Here is a 22,102-nt window from a genome sequence, read left to right as displayed (position 1 = left end):
CTTTTGATTTAATTACATCCTTACTATGTGATTTTACAAAGAAAAATATTGTAGGGTGCTATTTTCCTTATTTAAAAAAACATGCCAAATACATTTGTTGTTGCATATTCCTTTCATTTCAATGGGGAAAGATGATTTCAGACACAATTTTTTCAGTTTTGAGCATGTAAGAGAAATAAAACTTGATCTTAATGCTACATAACTAAGAGGTGTATGTAATATTTTGCCCCTCTCTGAGAGGTAAATAAAGCAACCAGAATATTATGAACAGCTCTCAGTGTGGTGAAGTGCACTCCTCACTGCAAACTACAACCATAATAATAATATATAATAATAATAATAACATTGCTGAATTAATACAGTACCTCTGAAATATATTTACTCATTTATTTATTTTCTTATTTCACACATCTCTTGCTCTGGATCGGATACAGGCATACCTAATAAAAGTGCATAGCTAGATTAATAAGGGTTTCTTTTAAAAAAAAAAAAATCTGTTGATGTGTATTTGTAAAAATGTTTAAACTTAATTACTGTCAAGCCAGTTGGTTCCATTCCATGGTAACAGCATGCAGAGAATCGGTGCTACTTATTCAGAATAAAATCCCAGCAACTTCACATTTGATATCTAAACTCCTGTCTTACATTTGGTCATATATTTAGGCAAACTAAAATAATAATAATAATAATAATAATAATTGGGTTTAAATCATGGTATGACCAGCAGGGGGGGGGGGGGGACGCCCAATTAAGAGCAAGACTCAGGCACAAAATCGACTTCCATTTGAGTCATTAATCATGATGTCAACAAATTACTGACGGCTAATTTTAGAAAGAAAAGAAAGAAAGAAATCCCCACATAAAATCTCGAGTCCTCCCCACCGTGACAGGTCCCCTATCCGGGGAGCCCGATCTTCGCTCAACAACAGCATCTTGAAATCGGCTACGTACACTGCATACAACCACCACTAACAAAGCTAGATAATCAGGGTTGCACAGGCAGAAACATTTAATCACTTAATCCATTATATGACACAGGACAATAAATTATATGCATCCCCTATTCCTCCTACAGCACAGGTGTCAAAGTCAAGGCCCGGGGACCGAATCTGGCCCGCCACATCATTTTATGTGGCCCGCGAAAGCAAGTCAAGCATATCAAGTTCGATGATGCTTGAAAAAGTCTGAACTAAAAATTTCAAATTGTAATATGTCATCCACAATAACAGTCATTATTCTTGACTTCTGATTTTGAAACTAGTTATCCATCAATTTGTTGTGTGCTGTGTATGTAATATGTGGAGGGGATTAAACATGTATATGGTTTCCCCAAATTCATAACGGCCCTCCAAGGGGAACCGTAACTACAATGTGGCCTGCGACAAAAATGAGCTTGACACCCCTGTCCTACAGGCTTCTTAATACTCTAAAGTGACATTTCTGCACCAGCGGAAGGTCAAGAGAAAGCCCACAGACGAGCCCCTGTGCGAAAAATCTACAACTACTAAAACTTTAATAGAGCTGAAGAATGACTAAGAGGATGCCATCGTTCCCTCCATGATTTTGACCCCATTCAGCTGCTACTGAGCTCCCGGGGGGCGGGGTTGTGGGGGCAGGGCCATGGCCATCCATCAAGGTGAACTAACCCTCACACATCTCACAAATTGATTTTTTAAAAAAAAACAAAAATCAAATGCAGTCTTGTCAGAAACAAGCATCACGCTACCACGAGCTCCATAAAGAGCTCAGTCGACATTCAGAAAAAAAATGTCCCCGGTGGAGGGTTGCTTGAATCTCATTAGCTTGAATTGTAATGGACAATGGAAAATATTTGAAATGTTTCTCAATGTTTTTTTTTTTTTCAATGGACGGAAATCCACAGCTTGAATCGCAATCATGCATCTTGCTGTATGAAACTACACAACAGGAAATGAGCAATACACAAGTCAGTCCTGGCTGCTCGATACAATATGGGCACGATGACAACAATGATAAATTAAGACCACTGAAATGTTCGTGCAGTTCAGTTAATGAAAAAAAGTTTTATGGCAGGGAACAAAGTGGAGGTCAGCCAACATCTTCTGCCTCAACTGTATTTCATCGTAACCATGCATTTCTGTCTTGTATCCATCTCCCCATCCATTTTCCTCTTTTTAGTAGGGGGTGAGTTGGCACCCGTGCCAACTAACTTTGGGGAAGAGGCAGGGCGATCCTTGAACTGGTCACTGGCCAGTTTAAGATCACATACACCAATTCACACTCACATTTCCATCTATGGAAAATGAAATGATTCCTTCCAACTATGCCAACTAGTATGCTCTGAGAGATCATCATATGTGTCGCGGGAAGGGCGTTTTGAGAATCGCCAGAAGAAGTGGCTTGGGTATCTGGTTTAGGATGCCTCCTGGACACCTGCATAGTGAGATGTTCGGGGCTGAATTCACCAGGAGGAGGCACCGGGGAAGACTCAGGATAGGGTGGAGCATTTCTCAACTGGCCTGGGAACATCTCAGGATTCCTCCCTCCCCACGGAAAAGTTGGATGAAATGGCTTGGGAAGGAGAAGTCTGAGCTTTCCTGCTTAGGTTGATTTCTCTTGCAACCCGACCACAGATCAAGCAGTTGACATCCTCCACAGGTTTCCGAGTTCTCCCTTAGAGATAGGGACATAAGCTCGGTCACCTGGAGTGGGTATCGAAAAGAGCCAGAAGATGTGGCTTGGGCATCTGGTTTAGGATGCCTCCAAGAAACCTCCATGGTGAGGTGTTCCAGGAACAACGCACAAGGAGGAAGCCCTGGGGAAGACCAAGGACATGGTGGAGAGTTTCTGAGGTGGCCTGGGCAAATCTCTGGATCTTCTCAGTAGAGCTGGATGAAGTGGCTGGGGAAAGAGAAGCCACAGTTTCCCTGGACTGGTTCATCCCCCTACAACCTAACGCCAGAACAAGGAAATTCTACTCAGGGAGGTCTGTGCCGAGATTTAAACCCACAACCTCTTTGTGATACAAACGTGCTCCCTACATGTGCCACCTTGCCACGCATCTTTGTTCCTGTAATCCCAAACGCAAAGAGTCAAATTCAAATAAAGCCAAATTCTAGTTTGTCTGCCATGGACGCATGTGATGGAGTGGACACCAAACAACAAACAAAGGACTGAGGATGGCGGCCATTTTTTACAGCCTGTCTCTTTCATCTTTGCCACAGCCTTGATGAAGACTACATATTGCGATTTAAAAGCTGCTTGATGGATGACACAGGAGGGCCCGGGGTCTCACTGTCTCTCAGATCAAGCACTGTGGAGTGAGCCGTCACCAGGGTTCATTATAATCCATGATCTACAGGCACCCGCGTTGCTCCTCCGGACCTTCAGCAGACTGCAATACATGTCCTTGCACCTCTGACAGATATAAATTGCTCTGAAAGGATGAGCTGAGACCAAAGAGAAGAATCAGGGTTGGGTTGTATCGCGCTTGGGTTACTGGCTCATTTATTTAAACTTCCCCGTTTGACAGAGAAGGCCTCTCCCGGTAATATTTATGGCCAAAGTACCTTCGATGTGATGGGTGCAAGGCAATATTTACTACTTTGAGCATAAACCAAGTGATATGCAATAACCATCCTGCGCCTCCTTGTCCAAGCACGCTTGATTGTGTGTCGACAAAGTGTTGTGTAAGAGGGCAGCGCGAGTTCAAACCTCCCGCTAGCGATACCTGCCTTGGAGTTCAAGGACGTGTCTTATCAAGAGGAGCCCCGCCAGCTCCACAGGAACACGTTTCAATTTATGACAGCGCGATCTGCTCGATTTACTCAAGTCGTGGCTTCTAAGCAGCGGGAACGCATCCGTCAAACGCTTGACAAATAGCGGGCAGGACAGGCGGAATTAGAATCACAATGACAGCGCCTCTGTGAGTGGCTCACGTGGTTTACCCGAGTAGGAGAATCGAAGTATGCTGTCCTGTGGGATGATTGCGGTCGAGTGAGGCTCATCGCGAGAAAGTCTGACAACGTTCTGGTTGGGTGTCATCTTGCTGACAAGAAAAAAAAAATTTAAGTGTCTTTTTGAAAAGTGTACCGTGTCTGCGTCTTCATCTTTTTTTTTTTTGCTCTACAGTTTCATACGCAATCATTCTCTTTGGTGACACAAAGATTTTACTTGAAAATTGAACTGCGTCCTTGTCGATAACAATTTTGAGGACTTTTGTCGCATCTCTATTTGCTTGTGTCATGCCTCAAAATCTCTGAAAAATGTTTGACAATCATTTAAGGGACAAAATGTAAATGTATGCCAGAACCCATCCGCCCATCCTGTCCAGGGTGGTGGTGAACTGGAGGACAGTCCCAACTGGATCCTGCAGAAAGGCCTACGACACTCTGGAATGGGTGCCAGTCAGTTGGTGAGGCCAAAAGAAAAAATACCAAAAGCATATTTGGCTCGATAAAACTCAAGATGGAGTTCTGAAAGTTTGATGAGGGGATCTGACCTCTCCATCCAAGCTTTGCTCTCTCTATGTTGCGTTCATTTTTGACATACAATGCTCAAAACAAGAAACGAAAATGGTTGACCCACCAATTGAGTTATCTCGTGCCAAATCAATTTCAGTGTCAATGGGTTTCTTGCTGAGAAGAATAATATCAGACAGATCGAAAAATTACTAGTAATCCGAGCACCGAAAACCCTTCAGGAAGCGACTGTGTTCCAATTATATTCTGATCACCTGATATTATATTCTGATCCCAACCCGATACCATGGCATACATACCTTTTCAGATGCATTTTTTTTAAAAGACACTAAATCAGCCACCACAATTAAGTGTCACGTTTCATCAATCTACATTGTGCGTGCTCAAGTCATCAATTCATTGCATTATAAAATGAACTGCGCGGCCAATGACATTGGCGGCCATACAAAGAAGATTTAAAAAATATATATATATATATGATCGGCAGTGACTCGCTTCTGTGAGTGACAGTCTGCTGATGTCACAAGATGACTGGTCATTTATTGGACAGCGCAAGGCGCCATGATGGGATGTTACAAGGCCGCCCTCCGAGGAAAAGGCAGCCACGGTAATGAGGGAAAATTTGGATAGGCTGTCGCAGTGCGAGTTCCATCATCACCGCCTTGGCAGGCTGATACGGTGGATGTCGCGTGGGTGTGTTTTGTTGGTGGAGGTGTGCGTACGGCATTTAATAGTAGGGCCGACTTGTTAAAAGGGATGTACAGCATGAAACTGTCATGATGGATGTACAGGGAGTTCATGTATTGATCCAGCATCAGAGAGAGGCCTTGGAGAGAGCTCAATCCGGCTGTAGTCTACACATCACGCAACCACACACGCACCACTTGATGAGTCAGAGATGTACAGTATGTCATCAGTCTATGAACCTGGTGGGTGATGGAAGTGGTGTGGGATTGAAATGTAAAACATCACACAAAGGCTCGCTTAGATGAGACAAATGTGTGTGTGTGAGACATGATTGAAATAAATAAATAAATAACAGTGCATGCGTTCAAAATTGTCCTTTGAAAAGGGATTTGACAAATGTGGTGCCAGCAGTGATGCATGCGGCACCTTGAGTGACGGCTAGAGAATTCCTTGAAATGGGGATTTTTGTTCTTTTAAGACTGATCTATTGTTGCATAGTTGTAGAAACAGTTGGCCAGGTTACATGAAGATGAATACAGGGCGATTACAGTGGGGTCGACAGTACAGATATTCATTTGAGTTTACAAACGGCGCGCGGTGAGCTAGTGAGCCTAGTGGCATAAAAATGCATTGTCAGTTGTTTTTCATTTTGTTTATGCTCATGGCCCAGAGGTGCCATTCATACAAATGCAGAATTTTATGACTTTAATACTATGTTAGCATAGGTTGGTCAGAGGCTCGGGCTCGTTTTGATGAGGCAGAGGTTTGATTCCTGCAAAGTATATTTTATGTCATTGTAAGCCACTGTTATGAGCAGTCGGAACATTAATCCAGGAAAATAGAAAAACTTTACTAAACGATTGAATTAAAATGTATTGCACTTAAGTTAAATCAAAAATTCGCACCTAACAAATCCAGGGACCACTCATAAATTAAAACATTAGGTACACAATCCAGTGTGATCCAAATATGGGAGATCAAAAATTGTGACGTGACAGTATTGTTTTGTTTGTGTATATTTATGACAGCATGTTCGGCTTCAACTATTGTACATTTAAAACAAAAATGTATTAAGCTCAACAAAACCCAAGCGTGAAACAGATTTTATGATACAGTGAAATCTGGTATCACGAATCGACATCAAAACGATATAACGTAACAGAACAAGTTCTATTTGTTCCATTACCACACCGCCTGCTTATCACGGAAATAATGAAGTACACACCGATGGCCCGCTGTTGGAGATCATGTTCAGAAATGACGATCATAAAAGCTTCAACAGTGAACACCTTTTTATGCATCAGATGATTAGTACAGTGCCTCCTCCACATTATGTGGATCGAACACAACAGCAAAACGTATACAAACAGGATATGGATATGTATAATGTGCGACCGTGGTCAAGCATTACCTTCAGATAATATTGGATTTGCTCTATTGGGGGACGGCGTTTCTCTCCAAGCGGCTCATTTCTCGCTTCGCGGCATCCACGTCAACCGGATAGGGTAATGTTACATTAGCATTCAAATCGATCGCTTTGCGCTGAGCTATTGGATTCAACACATCGTTTACGAAAAGTACGGCGAGCGTATTGGACAACACGTCACCAGCTTTCGAGTAAACAAGCAAGGTAGCTCAATTTCCGCTAGCATCATATCATGTCACACGACATGGCGTGACAATTTCACCCTCGTATGCAAGAATAACCAGACTAAAAGATGCTAATTCCCACCCACATGATTTCAAGCATGCAGCATAAACAATGATGCAGCTGATTTATGGATTTTTCACAGGCTAACAAGCTTCATGCAGTCAATACATTTACATCGCATGGTAATTCACACCCTTAGCCCTCGTTTCGGCCCTTAGCCGTGAGTTGCGAGCATTCAGGAGAACCAGGGGGTGTCCCACTTGTCAGAGGCCTTGCTCTTAAATCAGGAAACGGTATCAGCGAGTAGAATCGCCTGAGAGCTAAATTCAGCCTCAGTTGTTTTTTTTTTGGGGGGGGGCATTTATTCACCAAAAATGGTGCAATCAACAACAGCGGGATTAAGAAGACATCATGAGAAAAAAAAGGAAAACATTTGAAATGAAGTGGCATTACAAATATGCTCCAAAAAAAAAAGCTTTTTATATTCCCGCATCATGTCAATTCAAAATGTTATAATGTTACTGAAATTTCCTGTACAGTTCATAAAGGTTCTATGTTGGTGTTTTTAATGCTGGCAAATATTATTTCCATTAGTCCCAATGCGAAGGGGAAAAAAAAGATTATTATTATTGTTTTTTTTTTACAAAACCGATGAAGCAATGAGTACAAAAAAAAGAATTGCACAAAAAAAAGTTTCAATGACGCCTAACTTAAAAACAATAACTTGCCCTGAAATGTATCCTGTATTTAAGATGATTTTGACCTCAAATTACAAACGAGGGGGGGGGGGGACAACAGATGTCAGTGGGCAAGTTGCATAACGGTGTGCGTATTAGAGCAGCTGCATCATGAAGTCCGACATAGTCACGCGTCACAACATTAGGTACACCTGCACTATCCAGTGAGATCAAGCCCAAGCTCAATCAAGAGCTCTCGTCATTCTTTTGCACGCACAAAACGCTTGTGAGCACTCGCCCTTCACGCATTGCGGGGAAAACCTTGGAATTCATTATTCTACCTAAAAAGACCTGACCCGAGGATCTTTTCCAAAGATAATAGTTTTTGGAAGAGCAGCGTCCGTCTTGTGTCAAACAGATCCCATCATCCCAAATCAAAGTCCTTTTTCAATTGAGAAAAAGATGATCTATCCGATCTAGGTATCTCCATCTTGTGATGTATTACTCTCGAACCTGGCGATGGAACACAAGTGGAAAAGAGGCAAACAAATAAACAAAAAGCAGAGTCAAAGGGTCAACTCCGACCCACGAGTGCCAACTAGCCTGGCCTTCGTGAAGGATTACGTAAAGCATTCAGGGAGAGGAGAGGAGGATTTAGGAACAGCTATCTGAATCATCAAATATGTGGGATTAGCGTGCCGCGGCTCGCTTTTTGCCTGATGACATGCATTTCCAGCGTGCAGCCCTCTTTGGCGATGGTCAACTTGGAAAACGCCTACTTGGCGTTATTATTGCATTTTAAAGAGAAATCCTAAAAATGACCTGGACTCAAATGAGTCATACCACTTAAAACATGCCTTTGTAGTTATAACTCCGCCTTGGGATGTAAAAAGGATTTGTTTGCTACAAGTGCCATCGGAGAAATCTCCATCTCTTGCCGTTTGGAAGCTCGTGTGACGTCATGGCAAAAAAAAAAAAAAAAAAGGTCTACCGCCGTGATTTAAGAAAAGGAACTGGAAAAGCATTTTCACCACATGGTAGTCCGATATCCCGTTGACACGATGCCACTCCTCCGCGTAAACATTTTACCTCCTCATCAAGCGAAGCCTTTGCAGGTGTTAACACTCACGCACGCGACACACAAACATCCACAAATGGAGCAAGTCGGCACTCAGCAAGGAGCAATGAAGGGGCGGAGCCACCGGGAGGAATCGGCGGCAGAGTTTATTTGCAATAGCGTAGGCTCTGAACAGACCACGAGCGAGTCTGACTTGCTTTATGAGAGTAACACGGTTGATGAACTCGCTATTATGGGGTGTTCAAATTTGGCGTAGCTAAAATTAAACCCGGGAATCATCCTGTTGATCCTGTCTCCCACATCACGCACTCATTTCAAGATCCGGAGAAACACCGTATTGCATTATTGGTCCAGAATCCCTCTTTTTTTTTTCTTTACACTATCCACAATTTAGCTGAAAAAAAATAATAATTCTTGCCGTTTTGTGCGTGTCGAAATGTGGCCTTTGCATACTGGGTAACAAATTCCACTTGAGATGGCAGATCTTTCAGACACCGAACTCTTTTTCTGTTTTTTATTAAAATTGGCTTTTGCGCTAAACTATCGGTAAACTATCATTTCGTGAAGTTTAAACTGTTTTATTGTGAAAGTCATACTTTTGTAAATGCTGGCTCTCAATCGATTGATTAATTAGTCATACGTGACCTTTACATTCGAGTCCAATCCATCTGCATAAATCTGATGCTTCATCATTTGATGACAATTTTTAATTAAAACTATTTTCCGTTTTGGTCATTTCAGGCACAGGCTAACCATTCCACCCTGCCGCATTAAAAAATAAAATTGGGAGAGTCCTACCATTTTAAGCTATCCTATGTGAACCTCTTAAGCACTGACAAATGAACCAACACAAATAGCCGGAAGAATGAGTGCCGTTGTCATTTTTCTATTACTTCCTTCCCACGTGGTTTTGTGATATTGTGTCTGTCGAGTGTATTGGATTCATCGAGATGCAGGTGGAATGTTTTCCTTTCAACGCGTGAGGTAAATGATGATAAAAGATGGCCTCACGGGGGTTTAAAATCGCTTACACTTGAGTCTTTGTATGAGATTGTTTGGCTGTGATTTCCTCTGTATGTCTGCATGTGTGACGGCGATCATGGGTTTGAATTAGACGAATTGTGACTCCATTGAAGCCGTGACACAGTTGAAGGGCACATGAAGCGGACGTGAATGGCGGGAGCAGCAGTGGCGGTTGGGGGGGGCAAGGGCGAATAGGATTGAGCTCATTCACCGCCACATCAATTATGCAGTCGGGCCATCCAGACATGTTGCTGTGTGTCTTTCATAAATGCTCGACAGTAGCACTGCAAGTTTAGGGCAACAAAAAGCAGGCGCCAGGATCCAGAAAGCGCCCAGCCTCCAATGACGAAAAAAAAAGAAAAAATTAAATTAAATTTAAAAAAAAACTAATGCTGGTTTTAATAGTTTTATTTCATTTTTTTAATACAGGGAGACTGATCAGAAATACGACATAGGAACTGGTTAAGGCAGCTGCTTTACTCAGCGCTATCAAACCACCCACGCTCACCAGACGCTGACACCGAACAGCACATACACACACGCATACACAAGACGGAAATCGACACTCCTCCAGGGACCTCCAAGCACTTGCGCGAGCGATTGAACGCCTAACCCGGGCTGTTCATAGAAGCGATAGTTCTTCAATATATCCCGTACAGTAGACGTTTGCTTTCACATGCAGCGTAAATAGCTCACAGATTGAGAGGCCACAAGCACAATCCACGAGGGTCAAGATTTGTCGCTGCAAGTTTTAATACTGACATTCCCTTAAAGCTATGACATCATATCAATTGTCTTTTTTTTTTTTTTTTTTTTAAACACTTTCAAGGACAGTGGTTACTACATTGGACAGTTTATTATGTTATCAGGTTACAGGTTGTCATTACTGGTGCATGAAAAGTCTTTCTCGGGAGTTTGTATGTTCTCACCTGTGCTTATGTTGAGATAGATGATACATTATAAAACGGAGGAACCAAGTGACTTCCCCGAGCCAATCAGAAAACCAAAGTATAGTGAATTAAAAAAAAAAAAAAAAAGATCACATGGAACTCATGTTGATTTAACTGCATCTGGCGAACATTTTCGCTAGCCATCGCTGCAACCTTGAATGAACGACCCGGACGCGAATGCGCAATTTGCCACCTGCGCCAACAATCGCAAATGAGCTATGGATCAACTTTCCTCGTTTGCACTCTTCAGTGGCTCATGAGGTTACAAAATTAATCTGCTGATCTGGCACAACAAACAGTAAATGATTTCAAATCCTGGCCCCGGCCAAAGATTAGCTGATGAAACAGCATATGTGAGAAATGGCAAAATGAAGCTGCGGGAGACTGATGAATAACCATCGACACTTGTGGCCAGACCAACCCTCCGAGTACGGATTGGTCTCACGTGAGGGACAAACGGAGGTGAAAGAAGGGATCAGATGCCAGGCGATCGCTGTGTGAAAATATTTGTGTCACCAAAGCCGCTTGTTAGGCCGCAGGGACGCTCCAGAGCCAGCGTAGGTCAGTGGGTCATCGTGTCGTACTTGGCTCAGGTTTCTCTTCAGATTGGATCAATGATCAACTTTAGTCTTTCCCAACATTAAGATGTAAATAAATGAAAAACAATGAAATACGAGCAATACAATAACACCGCATCATATGAAAGATTAAACGGGATTCATTTCAAAACTGTGCGAGTAGCGTGCCGGCGATTGGCAGAAGGAAAACCGACTGAGTATCTGTTTGTCCTCATCCAGGGCACAGCGTGTTTCCCGCCTGCGGCCATCAGGACAAATTTTAGGGCAAGAACATGTTTTTTTTTGGGGGGGGGGGGGGATGAAGCGATGAGTGCTTTTTCTCCTAATGACAACCCAAGTCTCTCTCCGCTTGACTCAAATGATCTCGGAGCACTCGAACGTCTGTCTATGACAACACCGGCGAACCATTGGGGGTTAAAGCCTTTCAATTAAAAAAAAAAAAAACGATAAATATTTGACAAAATAGTCTCACAGAACTTTTGTGCTAAATGCAGTCAGAGCTGATCTTGATTTTTGGCCGCATCTGTGTTCAAGTCACAATCTAACCGTGATAAAACACTTAAATATATGATTAGCTCCTTGGTTGTAAGAACATGAAGATCCAGGAAGTTATCATCTTTATCTGAGCTACGGAGGGAGCAACGGTGACAGCAAACAGCCTATTATTGGAAAGCCTGGTGCTAAACATGGATTCATTTACACGTGCCTGCTCGACACTCTCAGTCAGAACATCTGAGAGGAAGGATATTCTCTCCTCCTCTTTTTCATCCACCTTTCGTCTATTTTTTTTCTTTTTGTTTCAATGGGTTAGATAAAGATAAACCTCAGCTTGTCACATCCATTATGACGGAAAAAATAGAAACATGAAAGTCGGACATATTTAGGCCCCTCACACTTGAGCAGATGTATGGTAGAAACAGAGTACGTATTTGTTTCGGGAGGTGATATAGACCAGTGATTCTCAACCAGTGTGACATTGGATATAATTGACATTATGCAATGTCAATTATTTTGATTAAAAAAATATTTTCTAAAAAATAATAATAATAACAACGGAATCTTTTTTTTGGCGGGGGGGGTGCCAACCACATATAGTAACAAGCAATTTAATCAAATGCTCTTTGACGAGACAACAGAGAGTATACAATTAACTTGTATATCCACATTTTTTGCATTGTTTTTCAAAGTGGTTGTGCCGTGACATTTTCTTTCCACGTGAAATATCTGCCGTAGCTCAATAAACTGGTGTGGACAGAGTGCCACCATGGTGGGAAAAGTTGACAGTTCACGGGGTGAATGAGTAACAGCATGCAAAAATGCCGCAATGCTCAAAAAAATTACCATGCAGTGAAGTCTACATCACTCACAGCACATATCTTAATTTTATAGCTGTAAATGAATCGTGATTTTTTTTTCCAACGAGCTTTCTCGGTCTTGTTTTTATTGTTTCATATTTTCAGGTGTCACCAAATCAAAACGTTTGTGTCAAAATCAAATGTTGATATGTTTTCATCAAAAAGCATGTTTTCCCCACTTTTCCGTCAGAAACCCGTGTTCGATGCAGATTCTTTTTTTTTTTTTTTTTTTTTTTTAAACATACTCGAAACACAGATTACAATATTCTGCAGGTCTGGAAAGAGCAGTCAAAATGCTCAAACATGTCTCGAAATGTAGGAAACTGTGCTTTGAAAACTGGCAGTGAATGAGGCAACTGATGTCGGAGACATCGCTTGGCGAAGATTGAAGAACAAAAATCCATTACTGTGTTTTTTTTGTGTAAATAAATTGAGGATTTTCTGACCAATTAAGTGAAATTGCGAAATGAATTTCCCATGACACAAGTGCCGATCCCACACGTCACGCAAATGTGACTGGGAATCACTGATCTGCTCAACGATTTCACACATCCTTCCGCATCTGCACGGGGAGATTACGACAGCTACCGCGTCTTGTTTGTGTTTGCATGCGCCAACGCGGCCTAGCCACAAAGGACTGAACTGCCTGCGCTGCGTCGCCGATAAGCACCGTGACGACGCCTACAAACGGCGGCGTCACAACATTAGCTAAACGAGGTGCTTTCACCACGAGGGACACCGGCTGCCAGTGTGCCGCTCGATAAACGTTTAATAGAGAACAATTATAGCAATCCTGCATTAATTGCTACATGATCTTGTTGTCCGACCTCATGTCTGCGGTGTCAGCTTGCCGCTAAGTGGGCCTCACCTGGTGATTAACGTCACAGGTCGTTCGCGTCAAGCCGCGTTGCATTGAAAAGGAGCTGTTTGTATGCATGGCACATACACTTCTCGCAAAAAGTATGGGGTGGGGGATAATGAGAATGGGGGGGATAATGGGAAATTCATGGATACAAAATGGCTGCTACTCTGCAAGAGAAATAATTGCCAACTACAGGGGGTCACGGGCGGTCAACGGTTACCAGCCAATCGCAGGGCACACAGAGACAAACGACCATTCGCGCTCACAATCACACCCAGGGACAATTTAGAGTGTTCCATTATTCTGCCATGCATGTTTTCGGAATGTAGGAAAAAAACGGAATACCCGGAGAAAACCCACGCAGGTAGGGGGAGAACATGCAAACTCTACACAGAGCCGGAATCGAACCCTGCACCTCTGCGCTGTGAGGCCGGCGCGCTAACCAGTCATCCACTGCGGCGCCCACTACAGAATGTGTGTGTTCAATATTTGAGGGTCAGGTGTTGCAGCACTGTGTTGGCTCAATCGCCGGCTTTGCACTCTGTGTTATTCGCAATACATTTAAAGCACTGAGAAAATAAATTGCTAATGGTCCGCCATGAAATATTATCGCTCGTTAATATGCTACATCTAATAATGTAATAACTCGTCCAGATTTTTTTAATTTAAAAAATGGCTCGCTGCCCGTTTTAAAAGTGGTGTTCATCATCATTTTGCGGTGACAAAAGAGTCACTTGGAATGGACATCTTGTAGCCCCAGTGGTGGACTCTGAACAAGAACGCTGCAGCTGCAACACTGTTAAAAAAAAAAAAAAAAAAAAAAGCCACAATTGCTGGAGCAATTTCCGTACGCTATCATTGGCATTGCCACGAGGCCAGATGTCCCATTCAGCTGAGATGAAGCCGTGCTAAGAATAAACCCAAAATGCTCGCTGCGCCGTGATGCGACAGCATGCAAACACACGCAGGGAGTGTAGCATCTGCAATCACGTCGCAAGGCTCATCACACTTGGGGTAACCCATAGCAGCAATTGTTGTTTTTGAAAGCCAAAAAGATGGCCGAATTCATGACGCTTTGTTTAAAAAAAAACAATAACACCACCACCACCACCAAAATAAATACTTGTAGCTGTGCATCCAAAACGACCAGATATTTTTTTCCTGCTTCTACCACCTGTCACGATGTGACACCTCAGAGGTCCCCTGCAGCCTACTCGTCGCGGCCAAAACATAAGGCGAAAATTTCAGAGCCACTCAGCACCCAATCACTCCCAACCGGCAACCTTCACCCCCGCTTCCGCATGCCTTCAAGTCAACATATCGGGCTGGCCCCTCGACCTTGCTTGTAAACGAGCACTTGGACCTATGAAGCAGCGGAACTGTGAACATGCTACTCCAAGGCCGAGCGCATGACGACAGCTTCGCAAGCAATCAAAGCCTCGGACTAAAGTGCTTGTCGCAACGCAATAGCTGACCACAAGCAGGGGGGTGACAAGTGGAATTGATGTCAGGGTGAGGCAGGTGGAGGTTTACTATGGGTCAGGGGGACTCTGTTAGCTGATGATATGGTAACAATTCGGCTTCTGACCTTGGAAAAGCAGTCATTCATTGACATGGTTGGGTTCAGTGCATGTGGGATAGCCTGCAATGAAGTTCTGTCCCAGCAGGGAAAAGATTGGTTGCGGCACAGGTGGCAAAAAGTGTACAAGTAAGCTAGTATAACTAAGCTAGCTAGCGATGGTTCAGCCTCCATGTCATCTATCAAAACATTTCAAACGTATCAAAAGTATGAAAAAAAATGCTCGCTTAGCTAATAAGTGAAAAAAAATGCACTGTTTTTCAGATTAGACAGCTGATTTTTGAATACAAGAATGTGGTGGATTTTAGGCTAGCAGACAACGCATTTGCCATCAATCTTTGTCGCTGACAACATCAACCAGTTCTCCTGATTAAGGCCATGTACGGGGATTTCACTTAATCAAAATCAGACTTGATCTCTCTTTATTGACGTCTTTCACGCATTGTATCAACATCTGCAGTTTGGAAAAAGTAACAGCTTATTTGACAAAGGAGTTGAAAGACCATACAGTATACCCGTTTTCTAATGAAGGGAATAAAACTAAAAGCTCGTCAGAAATGAAATACTAACAAAAAGAACAGATATCAGAAAAATCTCCTTGCATACAGTAACAAAGCATTTGTATTGTGTTACTTCCCACTCCTTGGTTTTGGCAATCACAACTCAAATGGGCAAAGTAAGAAAGGCGCGTTTTGCTCTTCCAGTAACCATTACTGCTCTTCTCCACTGCAACCTGGTGTCATGGATCATAAATAATGCAGCAACTCATGCAGCTAGACCTTATAAATGAGGCTGCCTCGGTCAGAACCATCCGACCTTTACGTATAACTCACACGCTACAGAGCGATGACTTTCTTACATAACATAACCAATAGCATTACGGCTGATAGCCTCTGAGGGTTAAGGAAGTGGCAGTAGCCTCTGGGATGCCACCGTTGGCCGCAGTACGATACACTGTGTCATTGATTCTTTCTTTTGAAGAGAGGAGTGAAAAAAAACAAAGCGGAGGTCGGAAAATCAGTTTTGGCTTCGACCAGTCCAGGGTGTAATCAAAACAAAAGTCAACAACCAGACAGATCATGACATTGCCGCCACAGTTAACTTTAAAAAAAAGAAAGAAAAAGAAAAAAAAGGAAAGTGATGCACCAATAATCCATTTTCAGCTGTTCAGTCAAACAAACAATTAAAAAATGAAAACACTGACAAGGAGCATGGAGGAGAGACTCATGCTAATAGTGTGGTAAAGGGTTAACCAGTTTTTTTATGTTATTTTATATTCCAGTGCGATTTTTCCATTATTATTATTATTTTTAGAATTGGCCAATTCATTTATTTATTGCAATTTTTTTCGACCGAATGTAGGAATCGGCATTGGCCCCCAAAAGACCGTACTGATTGAGCCCTATTCATTCTCAACAATGTAGTTGGAAGTGTAAACAGGCAAGCACAGGATGACCGGAACTAGTGTAACCGGTGTTGTCCGACTGCGTTGTGTTTAAGAATATTGATGCCGCTCAGCAGGATTTCTTGTGTTGGTTGCGTTTAAAGGTCTCAATCACAAAGCCTGACGAAAACCGCACAAAACATTATCGATACGGCGTACCCCTCCACAAACTACACGGCACCGCAATGTATTCAAAGACTTCAACTTGTAAATGCAAACAAACGTTTCTCCAGCTCCAAAAATGCTTACCTCCCCATAGACATCAAGAGAAAAAGGGGAGAGTCAAAAGTGTTGAGTTCAACTTAAAAGAGGCGGCGCCACATTAATTATTGAAGTAGGGAAATGCATACAAAATTTTTGTTCCACCCTTTGGTAATGGAGGATATCGTAAAAGAACACGTCAGGTATTTATCATGTCACAGATTTTGCCAGTTTTATACTGGCCCTGTTACACTTATCCTACATTATGACCTAGATGGGAGAAAAGAGGGGAATTGAGGAGACTTTTCTTAGCCAGACAAGTGGGGGGCGAGGGGGGGCCTCCTGCTGTGACACGCAGCCTAATTGGTGTTTTTAAAGAGGTGTTCATTGTCACCTCCCATGCCTCTCACCAGCTCGGCGGCGACTTCCAAAAATCAGCAGCCAGGTGATTTTGGAAAGGACACACTACTGTACACAGAACGTGGCCCACTTGCAGGAAAAATACACAGAACAGTGTTACCTCTACTTACGAACGTCTCTTCATACGAAAATTTCAAGTTACGAAACGCCTCAACAGGAAAATATCACCAAGCATCTTCCTGGCATCCCATTGGCTAAAACGGACCGAATGTGTTGGTGTGTGTAGATCGATAAATATGTGTCTATGCAGCATCCTCAACATCCCCCCCCCCCCCGGCCCATGAGGCGTTCCGGTAGTTTTACGTAAATGTGAATCACCCAGAAAAAGTGTTGACCAGTCGTGCGATCGCTCATTATGCTGATGTTTGCCTTGGACATTTTCGAAGGATTGTTAAGAGCCAACAAAAGCAAACGTCCTTGGATCAGTTCATGACAAAACGCCAGGCAAAAATCACTACGGAGAGAGAACATGAACTAAAGAGGATTAAAAAAAAAACAATGAGGACGCAGTTAAAAGTTAAATGACTATCATTTTTATTCTTTACTCTATTCTTTGTTTCTTACATTATGCACAACTCTCATTTATTTTGCAATAATCTAATTTGTAACATGTCTTTGTTGCATATTTTGATGCATTTTTATGCTTTAGAAAACATTTGTGTCTGAATTTTGGGGGAGCTTGGAACGGATTAGGGCATTTACATGGAAAATGCGTCTCTACTTACAAAATTTTCTGGTTAAGAAATTTCTTCCAGAACCAAATAATTTAGAGGTACTACTGTATACATTTTTATTAATTTATTATTTTTAGGTATGTCCAATCTTAGCTAAAGTGGATCTAAATCCAAGCCACGCCATTTTGGGTCTCGCTGTCTGTTTGTCTGTTGGCTGGCTCGCTGGCTGACTGGCCGGCCCCGCTCTGCTTTGCCAGTCGCTACCCGGAGGGCCTGTTATTTTGGGAGCTCAGCTGAGAGCAGATGACAACATCACGGACTGTTTAAGCTGCTTACAGTTCTTCAAGCACTCCCACTGCACCCTGGGATCCACACCCCGATGTTCACGCCATTTTCGCAGAAATTTTTCAAAGATTACATGATTTTGGGTTGGGGTGAATGGTGTAATGTGGCAACGCTTCTGTGAAATAGGTAAAGCATGAATGCCAATTAAAAGACCACTTCAACAGCTATCTCGTGCATTAAACTGTCAAGAAATTGGGCTACTTCAATTATTCATTCATTTTCTACTATGTGGTCGACAACTCAAGTTTCTCGTAGTGCTTCGGATTTCTTACGGTGCTTGAATTTAATTTTCAAGCTTGAATTTAGGAAGAAGTCGTTTAAATGGGGCGTGATGTCCTACCGTAACAGAATATGATACTGCAGCTTTGCTTGTCAGATTGAGGAAGAAATAAACTTAAAGTATAAGCATGATTCTATGTAAGATTTTAGTATTTGTGTCCCCTTGGTATTAACTCAGTCATTTTCAAAAGAAGAAATCCCCCATGTTGCCAAACTTTGGGAGGGAGGATGGTCGAAATATTTTGGGGAAGTGAGACGAAGCTTTTCGATCTGATTTTATGGGGAGATCTCTCCTGAAAATGATATCACGACATTACCACGTGAATTAAATGAACCGTCTGCGGGGCTTAATTAATACTATCGCCATAAATGTCAACTTCATGTTTCAAGTGGGATTAAAGTGAAATAGAAGATCCTAACGTTACTCAAATCAACTTTGCAGATTCACGGATGGTTGTCAGTGGTCTAGCTCCCAAGCACTCCTCCCCGCCCGCGTGGAGTGCACGTCAGGCTTTTGATGACATATAATTCAGATGCGTAGCGATGAGACGTATCGGCGATGTATCCGATTGATAGCCACATCAGAAAGAGGCTCAGGTTGGATTTAAAAAAATAAAATAAATAAAATTGGAATTGTATTGTTCACAGTGTATGAAATGAATGTGTCACGTATGGGCAAAAAAAAAAAATGTCGTTAATTATTCTGCCTGTCAGTACACGCCGCTAGCAGGGATAGAGAGATGAATTAAGATATAATATTTGCAGTAAATTCTCAAACGACTGAAATTGGATAATGGCTCAAATATTGGGAATCATTATTTAATATATCGAAGAACAGTCCTGAACTGACTCCATATTCAAATGGAGGACCCGAGCGATTAATCGAGCTGATTGGCTCTTTTAAAATGGGCCAAAATTCGTTTTCTGCCGATTCTTTTTTTTCTCTTTCTTTTAGATGTAAACACAGCAAAACATAAGACTAAAATAATGACAATTCAAATATTCTAACAAGAAATTGTCCCCCCCTGCCAAAAAATAAGTACATTGGGCTGCTTTTGTCACATTTCCTCTCTTGCTGTAAAGTTAAACAAATGGTAAGGAACATGATTTTTTAAAAAAGAAATGTTCCAAAAAATTGTGAAATGTTTCGATGTTTTGGCTGTTATATCATTGTTATTTTCAGTATCAAGGAAACTTTTTTTTTAATTAATTAAACGGCTCATTAATGGGCTCTCAGAATCTTATTCGGCCAAACCTCGCATCAGCCTAAAAAAAATATGTTAAAACATGGAGAAAATTCCAGAGAATGCCTCGAACATTTGACAGACTCCTCCACATAATCCACACGATGAATCGTCGAGGTAAAAAGTGTTCTCCTCAACCGTCCAAGCAGCTCTGCTTTATCACACGATTCCAAGTAATGTTTGTCATCATTCGTGTCCACGCCGCACTCCTGACAAGCTACCCGATGCAGACGGCTCAGGATAAACCTCGGGCCGAGTATATTACAAGCTCGTTGGCCACCGAGGACGTGTCAAACTTGACACTGTGAATTATAAGTATTGCTGAGGCAAGGGCGAACAGCATTTTAGCAGAGTTAACTTGGAGAAGCAAAGTAGACAGGCAGAATGATTTAAAGCCTTTCTTAAAAGAAAAAAAAAGAGTTTTGGTGGGGTCTACCACAGGTAATGATGCAACAGGAGAAGAGGAGTGAGGAGAAAAGGACATGTCTAGATATTGAATTTTGTTGTTATTATTGAGTGGAAAATCCATGCTCATCAATGACACAGACCCCAAACTGCGTTCATTCTTTTGTCACAATGGCGCAATCTTTCGTCAGGCTGCTGGCTCTTAATGAGAAAGCATTTTAAATCTTTCCAGGAGCGTCGAAGTGTCATTCGCAGGAGGTGATCCGCGCACACGCAGGAGGCGGGGGGGACGACGACTGTCGAGAGTCACGTGATGTAACCTCACCGCGCGTCAAAGAGACCGCTGACGTCAGACATGACGCTGAACACAGCGTGTGTTCTCGTGACAGTTTTGGAGCGATTCCCGATTCAAACCTTTGGCCAAAAATGTCAACATCTGATGGATATGCTGCATTGGACATGTTCTATTTTGCCATGAAAAAATAAGATAGCAAAAATGAGTGAATTTTAAAATTAAAGGAACTTCCCCCCCCAATTAGCCAAAAAATAAGTACATTGGGCTGCTTTTGTCACATTTCCTCTCTTGCTGTAAAGTTAAACAAATGGTAAGGAACATGATTTTTTAAAAAAGAAATGTTCCAAAAAATTGTGAAATGTTTCGATGTTTTGGCTGTTATATCATTGTTATTTTCAGTATCAAGGAAACTTTTTTTTTAATTAATTAAACGGCTCATTAATGGGCTCTCAGAATCTTATTCGGCCAAACCTCGCATCAGCCTAAAAAAAATATGTTAAAACATGGAGAAAATTCCAGAGAATGCCTCGAACATTTGACAGACTCCTCCACATAATCCACACGATGAATCGTCGAGGTAAAAAGTGTTCTCCTCAACCGTCCAAGCAGCTCTGCTTTATCACACGATTCCAAGTAATGTTTGTCATCATTCGTGTCCACGCCGCACTCCTGACAAGCTACCCGATGCAGACGGCTCAGGATAAACCTCGGGCCGAGTATATTACAAGCTCGTTGGCCACCGAGGACGTGTCAAACTTGACACTGTGAATTATAAGTATTGCTGAGGCAAGGGCGAACAGCATTTTAGCAGAGTTAACTTGGAGAAGCAAAGTAGACAGGCAGAATGATTTAAAGCCTTTCTTAAAAGAAAAAAAAAGAGTTTTGGTGGGGTCTACCACAGGTAATGATGCAACAGGAGAAGAGGAGTGAGGAGAAAAGGACATGTCTAGATATTGAATTTTGTTGTTATTATTGAGTGGAAAATCCATGCTCATCAATGACACAGACCCCAAACTGCGTTCATTCTTTTGTCACAATGGCGCAATCTTTCGTCAGGCTGCTGGCTCTTAATGAGAAAGCATTTTAAATCTTTCCAGGAGCGTCGAAGTGTCATTCGCAGGAGGTGATCCGCGCACACGCAGGAGGCGGGGGGGACGACGACTGTCGAGAGTCACGTGATGTAACCTCACCGCGCGTCAAAGAGACCGCTGACGTCAGACATGACGCTGAACACAGCGTGTGTTCTCGTGACAGTTTTGGAGCGATTCCCGATTCAAACCTTTGGCCAAAAATGTCAACATCTGATGGATATGCTGCATTGGACATGTTCTATTTTGCCATGAAAAAATAAGATAGCAAAAATGAGTGAATTTTAAAATTAAAGGAACTTCCCCCCCCAATTAAAAAAAAAAGAAAAATGCTCCACTGAAATTATTTCTAACACACTACAATTTTTTTTACTGTCATAGACGCTACTGAATTGCTCTCATACACAACCCCAAAATGCTCTCATGTACATAACAGATTTTCTTTCTTTTTTTTTGGGGGGGGGGGTTATATACACTACTGAAATGCTCTCCTATACACCGCTGAAATACACTCTCAACTACTGAAAAACTCTCACACACTACTAAAATGCTCACATTCAGACTACATTTTCCCCTCTCATGTAAATTCCTGAAATACTCTCATAAAACACATGAATTTGTGTTCAGTAATGTACACGACCAAAACGCTCTCTCACACACACACACACACACACACACACACACACACACACACACACACACACACACACACACTTGTCATGCAGAAACTGAAACTTTCTCATACAGTACGCTAGTTTCTTTTTCTACTCATACACACAACTCAAACACTTTCACATGCACAACTGA

General features: G+C 42.2%; 1 protein-coding gene across 2 annotated transcripts in view; it reads right to left on the bottom strand.

Annotated features, from left to right (window-relative positions):
• The window catches only part of fgf13a (fibroblast growth factor 13a), an 89,651-nt gene that overhangs the window by 49,063 nt on the left and 18,486 nt on the right, over positions 1 to 22,102 (bottom strand). The gene's annotated exons all lie outside the window — the stretch shown is intronic.

This window comes from Hippocampus comes, unplaced genomic scaffold (genome assembly GCF_001891065.2).
Source record: "Hippocampus comes isolate QL1 unplaced genomic scaffold, H_comes_QL1_v1.1 scaffold381, whole genome shotgun sequence".
NCBI classification, from domain to species: Eukaryota; Metazoa; Chordata; class Actinopteri; order Syngnathiformes; family Syngnathidae; genus Hippocampus; species Hippocampus comes.
Note: the sequence above shows the minus strand (reverse complement) of the source record. Positions and strands in the feature narration are given on the sequence as shown.